The sequence below is a fragment of the Equus caballus genome, chromosome 1 (genome assembly GCF_041296265.1).
Source record: "Equus caballus isolate H_3958 breed thoroughbred chromosome 1, TB-T2T, whole genome shotgun sequence".
In the NCBI taxonomy this organism is placed as follows: domain Eukaryota; kingdom Metazoa; phylum Chordata; class Mammalia; order Perissodactyla; family Equidae; genus Equus; species Equus caballus.
This window is the reverse complement of record NC_091684.1, coordinates 184,679,396-184,697,707: the sequence shown is the minus strand read 5'-3', so window position 1 is coordinate 184,697,707 and position 18,312 is coordinate 184,679,396. Positions and strand designations below refer to the sequence as shown.

Here is an 18,312-nt window from a genome sequence, read left to right as displayed (position 1 = left end):
CTTCCTCATCGTCGCCCGGGAGATGCCCTCCGCCTCTCTCCTGAGTTGGATCCCCTGGGTTCTGGCTCCTGTGTCTTCTTATGTCTTGGTTACTCTCTCGGCTTGTTGTATATATCATCTAGTAATAGCTCGAGACTGCCTCTGTGCTTTTTACCCTACTACCTATAAACCACACCCTTTTAATGGATGAGGAAATAAATGTTGGTTTTGTTTTCAGATCAACATAAACCAAGAAAAGGAATTCATCCCACGTCAGGTCCAACAATTCCCATTTTGCTTTGGAGACCCAGAATTATGGTCAAATTGTTTTCTTTCTAGATTCAGTAAGGTTTTTACACTTAAAAACCTTATCTGATATTCTCTGACCTTAATCACAGGGCAATAGAAAAAAAACAAAAAGAAGAAAAAAACTTTATCTGAAAATCCACACTGTGATTACTGAAAGAAACAACAGTATAGTGTTTGCTCCATTTAAGGAAAAGAAGAACTGGGAGTCTTCAGCCCACCCCCATGCGTGCCCTGGAGACTCCGGCAGGCGATCTGCAAATTCTCACGTGTGCTTGGCCCAGCCTGGCTCTTTCTCAGACCTCTGCCCTGCATATGGCCTGCAGGCTGTCAGATGTGGCTCAGTCCTTCATTTGCCATATTTTCTTTTGGCACAAAGTACAAGCCTTGGACAGGTGCTGGGGACTTTGTGGTCACTTCTGAAATTGTTTCCCAGAAGGCAGTGACTCATCACAGGAAACCCCTTTTATTTTTCTCTGACCTTCCCTCAGCTTCCTGCTCCACCCATCTGTGCGTGAGTTTTCACATATCTCACCAACAGGCAGCAGTTCACCTCCAACTTTAGTCAACAGTGGTGACTGGAGCTGGTTTTGGGAGCCGGAAGAGGAACACCTCTTCCGACAGCGATGCCCATGAGGGCAGCAGGCCTTTCTCAATGCCTCGGCATCTCCCGGCTAAGGCGTGGGTCAATTTCCATTCCATGACTTCTGGAGAATCCTTTTTCTGACACCCCTAACCAGAATGGATTGTCACATTATAAAAGAGGTAGATGTGCTATCTTAGCCTTTGCTGTAATCAGGGACTGCTTTTGTACTACTCTTTTTCTAGAAAATATACATCACTGTACATTTCATAACAGGTGTTCAATTGTTTCTGATTGGTGTGAGCTCAACTGAAGAGATGTTTGTGGTTGCCGACCCACAGTGCTTCAGACATGGAAGGTCCTCAATGGAGAGATGTTGACAGGATTCATACAATTCAGATTCCTACACGTGTAGAGTTAGAAGTGACCGTAAAGATCACCTAGTCCTGCTTTTCCATTTGCAGACAAGGATCCTGAGGCCAAAAGAAACTACTTTCTTGTGACTTCCCAGCCAGGTGCTGGCCTCCTTGGCCCTGGTCCTTCGGAAGCGGCACGCTCATGCCTGCCTCTGCCCTGCTCTCCAGCTGAACCCCAGGCCCCACTTCCATCTGCGCGTCTTCTTCACTCTCCGCACCTCAGGGTGGAGCCCTCCGGCTGGCGAAAGCCCCCTTTCAAGGTCTCACTCTTCCTCTGTCGCTGGTTTCTCTGATGTCCCTCCATGGTTCCGGGCTTCTCTCCAGACTGCAGGCAAATTCGAACTGTTGACTGTGGTTTCCTTTGGCTGAGAATCCATATTTCCCAAGAAGAGTGCGTCTCAGAGCAACTCTTCAAAGTCTTAGCAGCACAATACTCACTGGAGAAAATTTGAAGACACAAACAAGTGGTTTTCAACTTTCTGAGTGTGTTTTCTTTGGACAGTTCTCCACTAGACCTCTCCCTTCTAAGGAATAGATTGTTTGATTTATTATAATCATCATCTTACTCATTCACTTTTGTATCCTGCTGTTTTCCACTGTGCTCTTTTAGTGTAGCCTTGCTAGAAGGATTGGGAACAAATACAGGTCTGCTTTTTAAAGAAACCTTCTTCTGTTAGAACACCACCACCACTTATTTACAAAAATAGGCTCTACTTTTTGGTAGGGCAGCCAACAATGTGCATGTCCAAGGCTAGTTTTTGGAGCCAGGAGACATGCTCCATGTGTCCCCTATGTCTTCCTTTCTTCCCCACTGCCCGCTATGGGGTTGTTGGGGTGGCATTGTCTGTCACTGTCAGTGGGGCGCTGTGCTTCTTGATAGTCCATGAACCAGAGCTCTTCCTCTGCCACCACTGTCACATTCAATCCTGTCTTCCAGCCTCCAGGATGATAACAGCTTGGCCCAACCACTGTGTTGACCTGTTTGCCATCTCTGATCCCTGATTTATCGTGAAGAAGTCTGATGTAAAACTAACCAGCCATGAAGCCTGCACACCCTATAACTCTGTGGAAGCAGGAACCAAGTCCTCCTATAAGTCCCTAGGGCAGCTCTGTATCCCCACCATGGTGCCTGGCACATAGACACCCCTCATCCATGTCTGGTGAGTGAATGATTGCAGGAACAAATGAATGAGTAACTCTAATTATGGAGTTGCAGTGTACTCTTCCTTTTTTGAGATTCCAAAAGCAAAATCACAATTGTGATGGGAACATTCTCTTCAGAGCATTTCCTACCCCAGGGGAAGAAACAAACTGAACAGGCACTGGAGATTCAGGAAGCTGGAGAAGTGTCTCGAGCAGGAAGGATGCTGGTTTCTCAGGTCTCTTTCTCCTTATTCCTCATAGGCCACACACCTTGCATATTGCAAAATCCCTTTTATCATTTAAGAATCTTAAATGGCTGATTTTTCTTTGTTCTATCCTTAATTTTGAAGCAAAAAAGGCTTATTTTCTAAGATAGGGGCAGCAAGATCCACTCTAAGGAAGAATTCAAATCTTCATAAACTTCCCTTAACACCTCAAAATCTTAGTCCCAAGATAACCTTGCTTGAGATGTAAAATTGCTTCGAGGTGGAAGACCACTCAGCCGTAAAAATGATCAACAACATGATAGATACAATAACATGAATGAATCGCAAAATAATTTTGCTGAGAGAGATCACACCAAACATGAGTATATATTGTATGATTCCATTCATATAAAATTCTAGAAAATGCAAACTAATCTACAGTGATAGAAAGTGGTTGCCTGGTAGGTGGTGTGGGAAGAGGTGGGAGGCAGAGGTTACAAAAGGGTACCAGGAAATTCTGGGTGGTGATGGGCACGCTCCTTACTGTGATTGTGGGAGTGGTTTCCCCGGTTCATCCATATGTCAAAGCTTGTCAGACTGTACATTGTAAACATGTGAAGTGTATTGGATATCAATTATACATCAATAAAGCTGTTTTTAAAATTAGGAAATGGAGTCCTTTCCCCCAGCCAATTTGTCGGACCTCATTTTCCAGCTTCCACTACTAAAGGATGATCACACCCAATTTTGCTCCAAAAGGGCGATTGGTCCTTTGTTATGCGTAGAGACAGATCACTTTGCTTCCTCGGGAAGTAAAGAAAGAATTTTAACTGGGCCACTGTTCCCTCCCAGCTACTTCCCAGACCCTCCTGAGTGCTGTAGACCAGCTCGCCCTCTTTTCCTGTCCAAAGCCATTTAAGGACTGACCTTCACCCCCCACTACCCCGCGCATGGTTCCAGGAGCAGGTTTTTGAATAGACAGCAGCCAATTGCGTTGCTGGCAATTGCATTAGTGCCAGCCTGGACCATGACTCACCAGTCACAATGATGACAATTCTCAGACTTTTGACATGTTTTGAGGATGCTTTTCAAAATACCTATTCGTTCCAACCAGAAAGCCTTTGCCTGCTCCTCACTCGTACGTTTCTTTCATTGTTCTCCGAGGTGCTTTAGAGCCTGGTAGCTCTAGATCCGCAGTCAGAAGTACAGACAAATCCCCTCCTCAGGAAGTCGGCATTATTCTAATGTGGGAAATATTTCTAGAACCTAAGGAAGAATCAGAAAGGAGTCCCTGGAATATAGAGACATGAGACATCACTGACCCGCTGAGGTGTGGCCTGTTCTCCCATCCGTCAGACATGAGTGGTCCAGGCTCCCAGTGGCTAAGTCAAGGCAAGGGCCTTGAGTTAGAGCAGAGCTGCTCAAACCAGCGCTGGTCTGGGAACAAGGTCAGGAGCTGAGAGGGAATGTTTGAAACTTTTGTAGCAATATGCTAGACTAATTTTATGACTATTGAATCCAATAACAAAAAGGTTGGGCTTACATTTGTTTTGCCTTTTATTTTAAATTCTTCTTTAGTAATTCATTTTTATTTAACAAATGTTTCAGTTTCTAACAGGTTGAAAATTATAAAAAAAATAATAAACTGGCCCTTTGCTGCAGATTATTTGAGAAGCTCTGAGCTAGTTCCATGGCCTCTGAAGGACAGTTCTGGGTACCTTCCTTCCCAGAGAGATGGTGAGTGACCTGTGGAGAAATGGGGACAGTGCCAGGGAGGAAGAGGGCAAGGGGTCTCCCTTTTGTCTCCAGTTCCTTTTGCTTTTTGACCAAAGAGCACACACATCCCTGGAAAAGCACTGCTCCAAGAGTAACCAGAGTGGAGACGAAATTGGAGGGGACTGCGATTCGAGGAGGGGCTGGGAGTGGCAGGGGAAACCAGTGGTTATCACCCAGAACTCCTGCCCTCGGGAACGTCCTGCCCAATGCACCTTAGAGCATGAGGAGAAAGCAGCGAGAAATGGGGATTTGAGAGGAACCTCAGTTCACGCCTCACTAGTCTGGACTGAAGCTGGAATTGCGAGTCCCACTTAAGAAAGTTACCTGCATTTAAGATGCTCATATAACCGAGGAGGAGGAGGCAAGAGGCTGGCAATTGGTGTGCTGTAATACATGAGAATACACCGACATATTCCTGTGGAGTCACTGACCAGAGGATCTGTCCCTTTAGAAAGCAGAGAGAGAACAGCACACTGGAGCATAAGGTGGCCTCAAGATCTATCTTAAAGTGGGGAGATTTAAGTAGTTGAGAGGCATCAGGAAGGGCCTGGAACTGATATCTTCACCATCTTATCTTATAGCTGTCTCTGCGGCCCCTGCTCTGTGTTTGTAGTAAATTATGGTGTGAGGTTCCCAGGGCACTTGGAACAGCCTGCCACTCTACTCGCCTTTGAAGCAGTCAGCTGACAATCCCCTAGCTATCCGGTGTGCTGGAGAGGTGGTAGGACAGAGCTGACACCCTCCTCGTGTTGCCTTTCATACGTGACTCAGTATGCCCTGGTCACTGTTGTTGACGTTGAGGTACTTGTTGACTGAGAGGAGAGAATCAGGTTGGGTGGGTTCCAGCTCTTTAATATGAGAAAAGCTTTTGTGTCTTTGCTTTGGGAAGGAAAGGAAACACCCAGCCTTCTTGTTTTTTTTTGTTAAATTAGAAGGTGCTTTCTGCCTTGTAAATTCTCTTGAAATACATCTTGGCTTTGATTGGTGGTGACACATACATGCCTGAGTATGCCAGCCGTGTGGCATTATTTCTAGTCTACAGTATTTGGGGTTCAGGAAGCGTTGAGGTTAGATCTTGGGTCTCATGTTGGTCGGCGCCACACCAGGAAGAGGGGCCTGCTGCATGGTGGGCTGAAGTAAAGCGGGGGCAGGGCTGAAAACTCAGCTATCTTTCCTCTTGTGCCAAAGCCAAGTTCGTGACAATGCAGCAAGACTTACTTCCTTTGGGGGATGCTTTGCACTGTCTGGACCCAGCCGCAAGGAGTTTTAAAGAGATTGACAAAGGAGGGCAAGAGTAACATGAAAGCCATTCCCAGCTAACGCTTTAGAAACTTGGAAAGCTAAGCTGGCCCCTTCTGGGGAAGAAGTGGATGGACCTACCCTGACCAGGGAGACCAGACTGTGGTTCTAGGTCTTTACTTCCCCCAGTTTTCATGCCCTGAAATACCCAGGAACAGCCTGAAATAAAATTCAACCCGCAGTCACTGCCCCCCAAAATTTATAATCTGATTGGCTGATAAGACTGGCCCAGCGTGAAACAATGTTAGTAAGCACTAGATTGGGCAAAAATTACATGTAGTATAGGTATTTTAAGACAGAGGGACTGATGTGGGTCCAAGGAATCAGGGAAGTCTCCTGGAAAAGTTGGGCTTGGACTGGGTCCTTCCCTCTTTCGGAATCAGATGAGGTTTGAGTCCTGATTTACCAGGACTTACCTTGGGCAAGTATATAGGATCTCCGGGCCTCAGTAGTCTCACCTCCAAGATGGGGAAAATTGCAACTAACCCCAGGCTTTCTGTGAGCATGATATGCTAGCTGACTAAGTGCTCAACAATCATCGATCCCTTCCTTCATTTCTGTGGCTGCAAGGAGTTCCTTCTGGGATGGATTCCTGGGAATGGCTCATCAGTATGGACACAGAGCTCCCCTGTGGGGAGGCAGTGCTATAAACAAGCCATGAATCAGTAGCTGCTTTTCCTAACTATACACCCAGTTCCCCTAACTGGGCTAAGTTATGTCTCTGTTAAACCAGAAACTCCGAGGCATAGCTTGTACCAAGAGAGACACTTTGCCCAAGTACTCACTTGGCTAAAAACACCAGAGTTCTAGATATTAATGCTGATATCAAGTTTCTTGGGCAGTTCAGCTTCCCTTCCTAGCCACTCCTAATTTGTAAACATTTCCCAATTTTACTATACACAAAATAGGAAGTTATCAAATCCTACCTCTGCAGTGGAGTGCTATTTATTCCGAAGAATAGACCGAGGAATATGATGCCTTCTCAAAATTTTTATCAGTATGAAATGGGTCATGGATAGAAAGGAAGTATAGCATAATAGATAAGAACAGGAACTCTGGATCCAAACTACCTGGACTTGCTTCCTGGCTCTACGTGACTTTGGGTAAATTATTTAACCTCTCGGTGCCTCAATTTATCTATCTGTTAAATGGGAAAATAATTGTACACATCTCCTCAGGTTGCTGCAATGAGTAAATGAGTTAAAATATATCTAAAGCGTATAGAGCAGTAAGTGGCCAGTGTAAGTAGTAAATATGTGTTGGCCATAATTAATATTATGTCCTAGTGAAATGGGGAAAGGGAAGATTTCGGGCCTTGAGGGATGTTGTGCACTAAAGAGGAGGGCCCCAAGAGAGCCAGCATTCATGGGGCCTGGCGACAATGGGAGGCATGGAAAAGAATATTCTTAGGAAGGTATGAGCCCGAGTGCCAAATCCTAATGAGACGGCCCAGGTTCAACCATTGACATTGAAATTGCCATCAGAGAGCCCCTTGGAATTTGACAGTCTCCATTCTAGACTCTGCGATTCTTGGATACAGCCTCTCTGCCAGCCTGGTCCAAGATTTATTTTGGTGAGGATGATATGCTAACACAGGACTGAGTCGATAACAGGCCCTTTGTTCTGTCTCCTGGACCTCTGGATGCCACTGCATGAACATGTCCAGCTTGGCAGGCAGCTGGCATCTTAAGGATCCAGATTGTTATCAGATGGACACTCACTAAACAGAGTCCCTCCCGGTAGTGTGTGCTACAGCGCACGTAGGCCTGCATACCTCATATCTCTGCCCGGGCAATTACATCCCAACAACCCTGCCTCATTCCAAGGCAGCCCGAGCCAGCTGGGACACAGTGCTTGGGGAGCGAGCCAGGTATTTTTCCTCCTTTCATCCTTTTTGATTCCATAGGCAGTTTCTTCTAAGCTTGGGCTCTAACTGCATTGTCCAACGTGGGAAAACAAACCCGGAAGGCATTAACTAAGCTGCATCTGCTCATAGTGTTGCCTTTTGCTGTTTGGAAATGAAGCCAAAAGGCACAGCCTCTGCCCTCCAGGACAGAAAGTCTAGAAGCAGCATGTCCTTCTTTCCCCAGCCACTGCCTGCCCTGTGAGCGTATTGCATATACACGTTAGTGGTGCACTGTCTGGCCTGATGTTCAGATCTATATTTAATTACTAGTGTGAGATTCAGAGTCTGAGTGTGTAAAGTACATGTCTGGGCATGGTCTCTTGGCCAGGTCCCAGGGTTTGCAGCCCACCCGACTGGCCCCCAAAGCTGACCTCTTGCATCAGAAGTGATCCCACGCAGTGCTGATGACAGATGGTTTGTGACAACTCACCCTGGTTTGGGAAATCTCCCTGCTAATGTTCTCTTATCTCAGCGGAGAGAACTGTGTTTGAATACTAACCATTGGTCCCATTTATTGATCATATGCTCTGCCCTAGGCAGCCTGCTAAGGGTGCTTTACATAGTGCTTTCCCACAGTCCCCCACCAGCATCCAATGGGGTAGTGTGATCAGCTCTGCTTTACACATGAGGACACTGAGACGTGGTTACGTTAGGTAACTTGCTCAAAGCCACCCAGGTAGGAGGTGGTAACACCAGTATTTGAACCAAGCAGTCTGATCCAGGACCTGCTCCTACCCACCACAGTGCCCACTGATATGGCGTGTCTCTCTGCTTACATCTCTTTAAGGATTCGACCAATGCATAGGAACGATCATCCTCATTGTTATCATCAGTCTTATCCACCATCAGGGCACAGAAGCTTCCATGTGGCTGACACTTTTGGCTAATTTCCTATATCCTTGATGTTAGGGATAATAATACAGTTATTTGCTCATTGAATTCTGCCTCTTTGAGTCGACAAATATTTAGCGAGCCTTCCCTTTGTGCCAGGCATTTTATTAAAAAGACCAAGCAAAGAGGGCCACTTCCTTTCAAAGAACTTACACTCTAGAAAGATAAATAATCTTCCCAAATTCCCAAGATGGTGCACCAGGCCCCCTGTGATGGGCCCTGCCTCCTCTTCAGTCTCATTGCTCTACATTCCCCACAGCCTTTGTGTTCTTTTTTTTGAGACTCCTACCACCTCAGAGCCTTTGCACCTTCTGTTCCATCAGCCTGAATTACTCTGCACCGTTGCCTCCTTAGCAACTCCGCATACTTCAGGTCTCAGCTTAAACCCCTCTTCTTAAAAGGATTCCCTCTCAATCCCAAAGATTAGGTCAGGTTCCACCTGTTACATCGCATCACAGCCCCCTCTGCTTTTAATTCTTGTAATTATTTGATTAATCCACCGGCTCCTTAAGGACATCAGTAATGCTTTTGTTGTTTCCCACTGTATTCCCAGCACACAACAGGTGCTCACCAAATACTCTGAAGTGAATGAAGATTATAAATTTTTTATTAAAGCAAAAACTGGGGTATGTTAGTCCCTAGTCTTCCAAGCAGACATCAAGACAGGTTTACACCTGCCAGGATTTTATTAGGGGGAAGGCATACGAAAAAAAATGGAGAGGAAACTAGGAGAGTCGTCAGACTGTGAGGCAAGTCTGACCCTAGAGTGAAGAAGGGAAGAAAGGAAGGTTCGGAAGACCGTCCTCTACATTCTAGCTCAGTCCAAGAGAGGTTCGGCGAGGCCATCGAGGAACCCACCAGCCAAAGCTGAAGGTCAGAGGAGTGCCCTGTCTCCCGGGAACCCACGCTTTGGCATCACCACCGCACGCACTCATTCGCTCGGAGCGCCATGGGAGGCGTGGTCCGGCAGCTGCGGCACTCACTCATTGGCTGGGAGCACCGTGGGAGGGGTGGTCTGGCAGCTGGGGAGTGCAGTTCAGGGCTGGCCGCAGCCCAGCGATCATCATTTATGCTCCATGGAGGAGGAAGTCTCCTTCTTCTGGCTGCCATGTGGGCGTTCAGAGGCGAGAGGAGGTGACTTCTTGTTTATAGGGAGGAGAAAAATTACTAAAGGTATGTCTTCCACAAAAGGGCGGGGAATCTTAATTTTGAGGCTCAGCAAGTATCTGTTGAACACATACTACTCTTCGACACGGTGGAAGACACTGTAAGACTGGGCACGCCTCAAAAAGCTTATCAGCTAGTTAAGTGACAAAGTCAAGTCACATACATGCTCCTGACCCTCAGTCTTCCCATTTCGAAAATAAAGATAACTCCACCCACCTGTGTGACGTGTGACACTTAGATCCAGTGGCCTCCCTGCATAAGGTAGGGGCTCAACAAATGAGATTTGAATATGAGTTAAAAAATAACGATTTGTTGTCTTCCTCACTTTTTCGCCTTTTCTAGTTACTTCAGCAGGGCTGATTTTTTAAAAGTTTTCGAAGAAACTTTTGGCTTGGGATATGGGCTTTCCTTGTAATTACGCTCCTCAACAGTCCCCTGAGGCTTTTTTTTAAAGGAATATTTCAAGTCAAAGAACCGCAGTTTAAATACGTGATCTGCACTAAGGGAAGATTTAGTATCGAGTTACCACATTTAAGGAAATCTCTGCGGAAAGGCTTTGTGGTGTGCGGTTGGCCCAGTGGGCTCACGGGGTTGGTTTCTTAACTCTTGACCCCAAGGCAGTGTTGAGTTTGTTCTCCGGTCCAGCGCAGGCGTTGGGACATTGCTGAGTCAGGGTTCTTTCCAGAGAGGAAGGTGGGGGATCGCCGAGGGAACTGGAGACTGGGGTGGTGTGGACCTCCTCCCATTTCCTCACTGCCAAAGTAAGGGGGTGATCTGCTCTTGCCCCCTCCATCCCCACAGTCTTATTATATGTTACTCTTGCAATGTGTTTTCCCCTTTCAGTGCTGCCCCTAGAGCGAATCTTACCCTAGTTTCACCTGTTGAATTTGGCCTGTTCTTTCTGGGAATTGGTTTTAGTTCAGGAGCTATTTCCTGAGCAACTAACAAGCAAATGCAGATAAGGTGCCTCAGTATGCTAATATGTAGAATGAGGGTAGGGGGCTGGCTAAGGCATAAGATGTATAAGATGTATGAAATATAAACTACTCTTAAAAATATGTATATGTATATATCTCTCTCAAAGAATCGTGAGAAAGAAGAGGAAACAGATTTTCCAGGTGAAGAGGCAGCGTTTGATCCCGGACTCAATGCTGGTCGTCAGAGAAAGGGGTGAAAGAGTCTCCCGACTGAGAAAGCAGCACGTGCAGCCGCGGAGTGTGATCGCCCGGCTGTAGGGGGACAAGTGGTTCGTGATGGCTGGAAGAAAGGGAGGGCTCCAAGGACACGTGAGAAGGGAAAAGTGAGGTGGCGGGTAAACCATGGCAGTCTTTGAGAAACTTGTTCAGGGCCATCATAGGTCAAGGAATGCCATTGCTGTTTTATAAGCAGGGGACAAAGTTTGAGCTGTTTAGGAAAGAGTGTCTAGGTTAAGGACAGAAATGAGGCAGAGTGATCAGTGGTCAGAGTAGTGCAGTAATTTAGGTGAGAGAATCATTTCTGTAGAATTGAATATAAGGGGCAGGTCTGAGAGACAGAATGGATGTGGGGATGTCGAAGAAAAGGGCTTTGAAGGTGATCCAAGGTTTCAAGCCTGTGCATTCCAGGGGCGGTGGGTGGGGGAGGATGGCACTGAGAGGGGACCCCAGGAGAAGGGTCTCCTAGGCTGGGAATGGGGATCTTCACATGGATCACGTTGCATTTGAGGGGCTGGCAGGTGCACCTGTGGACATGACACTGGAAATTCAGATTTGGAGCTCAAGAATGTAGTCAGGGCTGAAGATGAAGGTTTGGGAGTTGTCGTCACTGGGGTAGTAGTTGAAATGGCAAATTATTTAGCTTCCTCCATCACCTAAAAAAGGGCTTGGGTTTCCGGTTGCATGGGGAAGGGCAGGTGGACGGGTGTTTTCTGGTGCCTGGATGGCTAGTCCTGATCCCCCCAACACAGTCCTTAGATCCTTGAGATTCCAAGAAAGGAGTGCATTAACTCTCTCCTCCGTTGCTTAGCATAGCCTCTTCTTCAGTTGTCCAGCTTCTAATTCTGCAAACAGCAGCTGGAGAGGGTGAGTGAGGGCCAACTCAACAGCTGTGTGTTGGGAATCAAGAAGGCGTCCAGGATGAAGATACTATCTGGCTACAGCTGCTGCCAAGATGAGTGTGTGTCTGTGTGTGTGCGTGGTGGGGGTGGGGAGTGGATGTGTGTGTATGAAAGAGAGAGAGAAACTCACAGCAGGAAGTGGGTAAAAATTGCTGGCCAACTTTTTTTCAGTGGCAAATTATTATTTATAAAGTTTTAATTCTGTACCAAAGATGATTTCACCTCATATTTTGTCCCAAATCCTGGTGATGAGAAAATCAGAAATCTACTTGTCAGGATCTGCTGACGGCAGGTGACCACCTTTGTGCACACATCCTGGCTGCACTGGCAGGGGAGTGTGTTCAAAGATTCTGGGCCTGGCTGGAAGCTGCCTCGAGGCCAGTGGAAGCACAGGGATGGATAAATACGTGAAAAGATGAAAAGTTCAAGAAACGGCCCGTTGTCCCCACTTCCCAGTTGAAGAGAGGCCTCTTCCTGGAAAGTGATTAGGGATTTGTGTGTGTGGTTTTGTTCCTGGCCAAACACAAGTCTTGAGCTGGGTAATCTGTTTCTAATCATCATTTGGATTACCCTTACACTAACCAAATGTTTTTGTCTGAGGAAACCAGTCCTGAGGGAGGCATGACAAACCTCCCCGGAAAGCCAGGAAACTCCCAGCCAGGAGGCTCTTTCCAACTGCTGCCTCTTCCTGCTGGGAAAAGGGTGGAAGCAACTGTTTCACAGTGTCTGGGCTCCCTCAGCCTGGGGCTGTCCCCTTTGGTCGCTGTTGGTTCTCAAAAGAACAATGTGTGTCCCCTCCTCTCTAGCACCAGGGACGTGTGACAGCATTTGGACACTTTTGATTGTTGTCATCGAGGGGTTGGAGGAGTGCTATGGTTAGAGGTCAATGATGCTGCTAAACATCCTACAATGCACGTGACAGCCTCCCAAAACAGACTTACCTGGCCCCAAATGTCAGTTGTACCCTGCAGTACAGCCAGCTCTAAAACTGTACCCTCGCCAACGATGTTTGTTGCCAAATAGAGAGTTGACAAACTTTGCACTAGGTAAATGGGCATCTTCGGGGGGGAAAAAAGGGCCTTTGCCCATTTCCCTGGTATAAAGTTCTCACCGTATTTGAATTCAAGCTATCAAAATGATGTCCTTAACGTGGAGTTGGGAAGAGTTGCGTGGAATTGGCGCTCACCAGCTGCTACGAGCCAGCCCCAGACATTCACTCACGGCCCATCGATTCTCAGATCTCAGGAAGAAGAAGCAAGCCAGCACACTTTCCCACAAATGGTGATGGCTTTCAGTGTCATGCAAAGCCACGCTGGAGCCTAAGGCAAAGACAAAGTCGCTAATACTAATCCTGTCTTCATTTAAAACTTTGAAAGTTGGTTTATCATGGATTTTTTGCATCAGTTTTGATTTTTTAAAATATTGCCTTAAATCTTTATTCCGCCTCCTTTTTATTCTCCTCCTTCTATTTTTCTTCTCCCTTTTCTTTTCTTCCCCCTCCCCCCTCTTTTTTATTTTGCTATTTATAGTAGAATGGTTAAGCCACCAGAGCCAGACCACACAGGTTCAAATTAGCAAATGGCTCTGTCACTTAATAACCGTATGACTCTGAGCACGTTGCTGACATATAGGTGCTTGCTATTTTATATATGTGTACTTTTTTTTGCTAAATATATGTATAATATAAATATAAATATGCTAACAAATATTGAGTGTTTATGTTGAGCACTTGACTAATCATTTTATATACATTATCTCATTTAATCTACACATGTGCACACACACAGAACATGAGGTTTATGGATGAGGAAACTGAGGCCCAAAGAGATTGAAGACCACACCCGGAGTCACACAGCTAGCTAGTGGTGGGGCCGAGATGCATGCTCAAGTCGGTCTGATTCTAGAGCCTGCCCTCTTAAACCTCATGTTGCACGTATTTTGGGAACCAAGCCCGTGCACCACTTCCTCGTGGGCAGTGTGGAGGGTCCGCTTTAGGGCACGTGTCACCACGAAGGTCTCAAGGAACCGCTGGTGAACTCCTGTGAGCCATGCCCAGGGCCAGCACCCAGCCCTGGGCTTCCCTTTCAGGCCGGCGCCCACCGTCACCAGGCAAAGCGGGAAAGTCTGGAATTAATTAAGGGGAATTATGCTTCCTGTACAGAGTTATTGGGAAGAGATGAAATCTCTGCCTGCCAATGTTGTTTTAAAGGGGAAATGGGAGAGATATAGTGATAAGTGCTCTGGAAGATCCACAGTTGCTCGAATATTCTTCCACGAGTTAGAAATCTTACTTAGAAAATTCGGGCTTTGTCATTAACTAGCTGCGTGTGTAACTCTGGAGGCCCCATCAATAGATGACAATGTGAAGGTTGCCCTGGAGCCGTGTGACGGGAGATCCTGCTTCTTTTTTTTTTTTTTTTAAAGATTTTATTTTTTCCTTTTTCTCCCCAACGCCCCCCGGTACATAGTTGTGCATTCTTCATTGTGGGTCCTTCTAGTTGTGGCATGTGGGACGCTGCCTCAGCGTGGTTTGATGAGCAGTGCCATGTCCGCGCCCAGGATTCGAACCAACGAAACACTGGGCCGCCTGCAGCGGAGCGTGCGAACTTAACCACTCGGCCACGGGGCCAGCCCCAAGGGAGATCCTGCTTCTTGAAGTCTCTTCAAACTCTACGATTTAAAGCAAACTGGGACGACAGTCCAGATTTCTCGCTAAGGCGAACCCTGAAGACAGCTGCTTTTCTTTTAAGGAATCCTCGCCAGAGCTGGAGGGCAGCTATGAGAAGCACACTCTGGCTGTGGCGCACGCCCATGGGGTCCACCGCTCTGGACAGATGGTCTGACAAATGCTCTTGCACAAGTGTCCTGCATTAGGCCTGCCTGTTATGCTCCTTCATGGCATTCTCTACTTTTCCAGAAAGCGCGTATCACAGCTCTGGAATAATGCAGCTATTTGCCTGATTGTTTACCATCTGTGTGCCCTCCAGACTGTAGCTTCAAGAGGGCGTGGCTGGCGTTTGTTTTGTTCGTTCCTTTGGCTCTGGCACAAAGCCTGGCACACACTAGGTGAGTAGAGTATTCATAGGATGGATGACTGAAAGGAAGACACTGAGACAGAAAGCATCTCCAGATGGGTGGAGGGACCTGGAGAAGACCAAAAGTCAAGGCTGGGCAAGGTCTCAAAGCTCACTTCCCTTCCTGAAAGTGAGGGCAGGGATTCTAATGTGATGCTGAAAGCAGGGTAGCAGTTACATTAAATCCTGACTTTCCAAGAGCGATAACTGCGATATACACTTTAAAGCTTACATCTCACAGCTGAAGGAGTCAAAATCTGCTTTCCAGAATATTCTGCTCACCATACAGGGCAACAAGCTATGCAATGGCTTCTTGAGACTTCCAAGGGTGATCCAAAGTCATGGCCTCAAGGGGCTCTCCTGGGCCTCGCAGTCTGCCCCCAGGAAGCACAGCTCCTTCTCTGGGGACCACCCTGAAATGGCCCAGAGCTGCTCCTCAGGCCAGGCAGAGCCATTGGGCTGGATGTGGGGTTTGGGGATGGGGCTCCTAGAAGGAGGCCACGGGGAATGTTGAGACAACAGCAGCTTCAGGTTTCTCCAATGTCTTACTGTTTTGACTCAAAGCTCCAAGTAGGAGAGAAACCAAAGGAAAGTAGCACAAGCCAAGCCAAAGGTCGCTTCAACTTCGCCTCTTAGGTGGTCCGTGTTCATTAGGAAATTACCATGGGTTTGCAGTTCACTTGAGAGGGCCAAGCTGATCGCATTCAAATTTTGAAAGTAGCCAACGTTTAAGAACTAATTCACCCAATTCTGAAATGCACAGTTCTTGATGGGGGAAGTTCTGCACTTCAGGACTACAAAATGGGCTGGATGAGAAAAGGGTGGTCTTGCTAAAACCACCTATCCCAGTCAGGGTATGGGTGGCTCAGAGAAGACAGATTAGTAACAGGAGGCAGGCAACTTCACAAAGGGAAAGGGAGTCTTATTTTATTGCTGATCTGCTGGAAAACTTTATGTCATCATTAACGCTTATGGTATATAGATGGCATGGGCCCCACCCATGCTGTGAGCGCAGGACTGGATATGAAGAATCCACTGCCCTGTCACCATTTAAAAAAATTCTCTCTCTCTCTCACTCTGTGCGTACGTGTGTGTGTGTGTGTGTGTGTGTGTGTGTGTGTGTTTGGCTTAAGGGTTTCAAGAGAAAAGTCGGTAGTAGTTTAAGGAATAAGACATATAATCATTGTGTTTCTCCTTTCAGCTCTTAGGAGGAAAATACATAAGAAGAGAAGATTATTACTGTTTGAAAAGTGCTTTGAGATCCTCTGATGAAAGGTGGTTAGAAGTGTGACACGGGATTCCTGGATGCGTGATTAGAACGGGTGATTCTGTGTTGGGGTGGTGCCAGACTGTTTCAAATACCCTCCTCTCCTATGTGTCCAACAGGAAGCCGTGCTGGGAGGCAGGGGAGAAGGGCTGGAAGGAAGACGGGATGTTGGAGCAAACTGGAGTAGGTCATGTTGACAGGGAGGAAGACAGCCTGGGAGCCCTGCACGTCTGAGTGTGGACCCAGGGCCTTCCTCTGTTCCCAGGGGAGTTTGCACGCCCTCACCCCCTTGCCATCTGAACTCTGGTGGCTTTTAGGGCAGTCCGCGTGTTCAAGTTTTACCAAAGGAGTCATGACCGCTGCATCATCATGGAGATACCACCTTTGATTTTTCGGGGAACTGCAGAATTGTTTTCTGTTGTATTAATATTTGGGTAATAATCATTGATTATTAAAATCTTTATTCTCTGCGTTTATGGAGCCACTTTTCTTAGAAAGCCCCACATCTCTTCTTCAGCAAAGTCTTCCTTTGAGAGGAGGGTGCTCTCTCTAATAGCCAGTATATGGCTGCAGTGAGGCCGCCTCTCGGCCGAGCAGCAGTTTCTGACTACAGGTACCTGGAGGCCGCGTGTGTGCTGGGTGAGCCGCGGACACCAGAGCCAGCTTGAGTTCTGCATCGGCTGCTCCTACTCACAGGGCTTTAGGCAAGTTATGCCACCCTTTGGAGTCACAGTTTCCCCATTTGTGAAATAGGATGGGAACTGTGTCCACCTCTTCGGATTATTGTGAGCATTAAATGAGTGATTATGTGTAACACTTAGAATAGGGCCCAGTATGTAGGAAGCACCAAATAAGTGTTTGCTGCTGCTGCTTCTATTACTGTTACCACTCCCACTAATATTGTTATTTCCTAAGAAACTATAGGCTGATTTAGAGCAAATTATTATGATTATTATTGCCATCAATTATTATTAAAGTCTCCTAAAGAAGCGAAAGAAGATGTAAAGAAAAATGTTCAAGTAGATAAAATGATTTTTGTACTCTCCCACTTCTACTCTTAGTTTCTCCCTTTTTCTTTTTGTTCTTCCAAATTTCTGACACATTACCACGGCTTGAGGTTTTCGTGGTGTTCAGCATATCTCCTATGAGTGTAAGCTACGAAAGCCACGTGAGATACCTACAAGGATCAATTGACACTTGCAAAGGAGACTAAAAGTTTGACATTTTTCTGAAAAACAAGGTAATAAATTCTATAGACTTCTAGAATTTTCAAGCTGGACTTCAGGGTTCGTCTAGTTCAACCCCAGAGCAGGCAAATGATGCACCTGCAGTGACAGGTGTGGCTGGTAGCGGCAAAGTGGGACTGGAATCTTGGGTTAAGTTAGGCAATGAAGAGCTATGGATATTTGAAACGTGGTGCCACTCCTTCTAAAGGGCTTCTACTGAACTGCACTGTGGCAGTCTTCCATCAGTCTCCAGAAAAGGATGTTAGAAGATTTCCTATGAAATTCCATTTTATGCACTGAAGTGGGTGTTACTGAGGATGTCATCCTGATACTCTTTATGATGATCTTTGAGGGCTGTACCTTTCAGTTCCAACTACCAAGAATAGCTGGTGCTTTTGGAACAACTGGTTTGTTGTCATCTGATGAATGCTGTGAACTTTTTTTGTGATCATTGATCATGTGATCATTCCTTTTTGCACTGGCTACTAGGAAGCTCAAGGACAAATTTATATTCTATCTCTGTGAATAAAAGCCAATAACTACTGCAAATTACAGATGTTCATTACAGCTGAAAAGTTTGTAGCCAGTTTTCCTAAGCTGTGTTTTACTGAACACTAGCATCTTATGACACAATGAATATTTCATGGGGAAGAAGGTTTCAGGCTCTTTTCCATTGCATACTTTACCCCCTCTTGGATATTCATGATGTACATATTGGTGTCTTACAAGTTCTGAGAAGTATGACAGTTTAAAATAAAAACAGAAAGAGCTTTTTAAACTTTGTTTAGCCCTGTACGTATAAAACACATTTGATCACAGAATCTTTTAAAAAAATTATCTCAGAAGTCTCTAGTTTTATATGAAATACATTTTGGGATATATTACCTTTCAGTAATCAGTAATAAAATTCTGTTTATTGGATTCCTGTCAGTACAAAAGTTGGTTCCTGACAATGCTAAACCGGATTCTTTCTACTTC

At 46.2% G+C, this 18,312-nt stretch overlaps 2 long non-coding RNA genes across 4 annotated transcripts in view; both read left to right on the top strand.

Moving 5' to 3' along the window:
* LOC106782220 (uncharacterized) overlaps window positions 1–3,298 on the top strand; it is a 56,092-nt gene extending 52,794 nt beyond the window's left edge. Inside the window, exon 4 of one of the 2 annotated variants that reach the window (XR_011440987.1) lies at window positions 1,333–3,298. This is a non-coding gene — a long non-coding RNA (uncharacterized lncRNA). The remainder of the gene's footprint in view (window positions 1–1,332) is intronic. The other variant, XR_002801874.2, reaches the window with a different exon arrangement.
* Window positions 3,299–9,560: 6,262 nt separating this feature from the next.
* LOC111769106 (uncharacterized) lies at window positions 9,561–16,580 on the top strand. 2 transcript variants are annotated; one of them, XR_011440988.1, is made up of 5 exons: window positions 9,561–9,933; window positions 10,757–10,918; window positions 11,677–11,732; window positions 16,043–16,116; window positions 16,228–16,580. It is a non-coding gene; the product is annotated as an uncharacterized lncRNA (long non-coding RNA). The 2 variants fall into 2 exon arrangements; XR_011440989.1 differs by lacking the exon at window positions 9,561–9,933 and adding an exon at window positions 9,947–10,433 and having other exon boundaries at window positions 11,677–11,824.
* The last annotated feature ends 1,732 nt before the right edge of the window (window positions 16,581–18,312 follow it).